Here is a 2,960-nt window from a genome sequence, read left to right on the forward strand (position 1 = left end):
GTTGTACATCCTTTCCATCTTTATCTCTCTGTTTCGCCAACCTATATAGATCGTTCTCACCCTCCTTACTATCCAACTGAGCATACAAGTCATCATACGCCCTTTGTTTTGCCTTCGCTACCGCCATCTTTACCTTTCGCCGCATCTCCCTGAACTGCTTTCTGTTCTCTTCAGTCCTCTCAGTATCCCACTTCTTCTTCGCTAACCGCTTTCTCCGTATATACTCCTGCACTTCCTCATTCCACCACCAAGTCTCCTTATCAACTTTCCTTCCAGATGACAAACCGAGTACTCTTCTACCTGTCTCCCTGATAACACTAGCTGTTGTTGTCCAATCATCTGGCAGCTCACCCTGACCACCCAGACCCTTTCTCAACTCCTCCCTGAAAACCGTGCAACGCTCCTCCCTTTTCAGCTTCCACCACTTTGTCCTCTGCTCTGCCTTTGTCCTCGTCATCTACCTTGTCACCAGAGTCGTCGCACAAACCGCCATCCTATGCTGTCTGGCTACACGCCCACCTACAACTACTTTGCAGTCACCGATCTCTTTCAGGTTACCTCGTCTATACAAGATGTAGTCTACCTGCGTGCTCCTACCTCCGCTCTTATAAGTTACCCTATGTTCCTGTTTTTTCTGGAAAAAGGTATTCACTACACCCATTTCCATCCCTTTTGCAAAATCTACCACCATCTGTCCCTCTGCATTCCTATCCTGGATACCATATCTGCCCATCACTTCTTCATCCCCTCTATTGCCTTTACCAACATGTCCATTGAAGTCTGCACCAATTACCACTCTCTCATTTCTGGGAATATTCTGCATCACTTCATCCAACTCATTCCAGAACTTCTCCTTCTCTTCAGGTTCACATCCCACCTGTGGCGCATAGCCACTAACAACACTGAGCATCACACCTTCAATTTCCAATTTCAGACTCATAAGTCTATCTGACATTCTTTTCACCTCTAGGACGTTCCTTACAAACTCCTCCTTCAAGATGACTCCTACTCCATTTCTCTTCTTGTCAGCACCATAATAGTATAACTTAAAGCCTGCTCCTAAGCTTCTAGCCTTACTACCCTTCCACCTGGTCTCCTGGACACACAGTATATCCAGCTTCCTTCTCTGCATCGTGTCCATCAACTCTCTACCTTTTCCTGTCATAGTCCCAATATTCAAAGTCCCTACTCTCAGTCCCAGGCTCTTTCCTTTCCTCCTCTCTCTCTGCTTCCGAACACGCACTCCTCCTCTTCTTCTTCTTCTTGTTCTTCGACCCACAGTAGCCCGATTTCCATTAGTACCCTGTAGGTCATCAGTACCAATGGCGGTCGTTGTTAACCCGGTCCGCGACCCATCCGGTATGGTATAGTTATGGTTGACTCGCATGTTTGGTTTTGGCAAACGTTTTACGCCGGATGCCCCTCCTGACGCAACCCTCTGCATTTATCCGGGCTTGGGACCGGCACAGGGAGACACTGCTCCGTGCCCCCCCCCCCCCCCCCCCCCCCCCCAAAGGCAGGCTTGGAGAGACACGGGCCAGTGCCGCCCTGAGGCTGCATTACCCTCTCTTTCTTACATTTATTATAAAAATATGCTTATCTTCCTTTTAGCTCATCACACATGTCTTTATGATTTTCAGTCCATGCCTCAGCCGGCCTGAAGCTCCACTGATGCGCATGTGCGGATGCCTCTATCTAGCGGACATAAAATAAAGACAATCATTCAAATGTGAATGAGTCGGCGTGATGCTCCGGGATGTGTGGAGCTCAGGGAGCTCCACGAGTGAGGGAGTTAAGTTAGGGCGGGGGTGCAAGTAGGCTCTAGGATTCCCCGAGTCGGGGCGAGCGATGGGTTTAGAGGCGTATCGCATTGAAGATAATGGCCGCATATCCTTCTTGGACTTTTCTAAAGCCTTTGACTCGGTCGAACATCCATTTATCATAGCAACGCTCGAACATTTTGGATTTGGTTAAATATTCAGGAATGTGATCCGTGGGCTCTATGAGAATATTCATAGCTGTGTCACCCTGCCAAGCGGCACCACTCCGAGCTTCCATGTTGATGTGGGAATCCCCCAAGGTTGCCCCATCTCACCCTATTTATTTATAATTGCTACCGAAATGCTAGCCGTTTATGTTGAAAAGAGCAACGATATCCAAAAGTTAGACGTGCTGGGGACTGAAATTGTTATTAGCCTGCTGGCAGATGACACAACCTTAGTTTTGAAAAATGAACATCAAGTCCCAATAAGTGCCGAAAACAACCAAAACATTCTCCAAGGCTTCAGGATTGTCATTAAACTTAAAGAAATGCAAACTTCTTGCGCTGCATGACTCGCCACTAAAGGAAATCAGCGATGTTTCCATGAAATCAGAAATAAAATACTTGAGCATTTTCCTATCCAAGGACCAAACGTTAAATCAATCCAGGAACATTGAATCTAAACTGAATCAAAGTAAAGCTTAATTCTAATATATGGCTCCAGAGAGATTTATCAATATTAGGCCGGATATATTTGACTAAAATGGATGTGTTTATCCAGATGTATATACCCAGCGTATTCCAATGCTGCTCCAAATCAACTCGTAAAATCTGTTAACCAAATCAATTTCAACTTTATCTGGAGGAACAGACCACACCATCTAAGAAAAATCACATATGGTGAAAGAAACAAGTGAAGGAGGGCTGAAAGTGATAGAGTCGGACTGCTTGAATGGGACATTGAAGGTGAACTGGTTGAAATCCTGGATCAAACCTCATCGTTCTTTCTGGTATTGTACTCCAAACTACTTATTCAACAAAGTCGGCGGCCTGAGTCTTCTGCTTATCTCTGACTTGGATATCAACAAGATTCCTGTCAAATGTTCAGAGTTCCATAAACAAATATTATTATACTGGAAAATGATATACGTACACAATTTCTCACCACACAGTATAATAGTTTGGAACAATCGATATG

This window comes from Fistularia commersonii, unplaced genomic scaffold (genome assembly GCF_037954325.1).
Source record: "Fistularia commersonii isolate RoL2024-O1a breed Wild unplaced genomic scaffold, RoL_Fcom_v1.0 HiC_scaffold_37, whole genome shotgun sequence".
NCBI classification, from domain to species: Eukaryota; Metazoa; Chordata; class Actinopteri; order Syngnathiformes; family Fistulariidae; genus Fistularia; species Fistularia commersonii.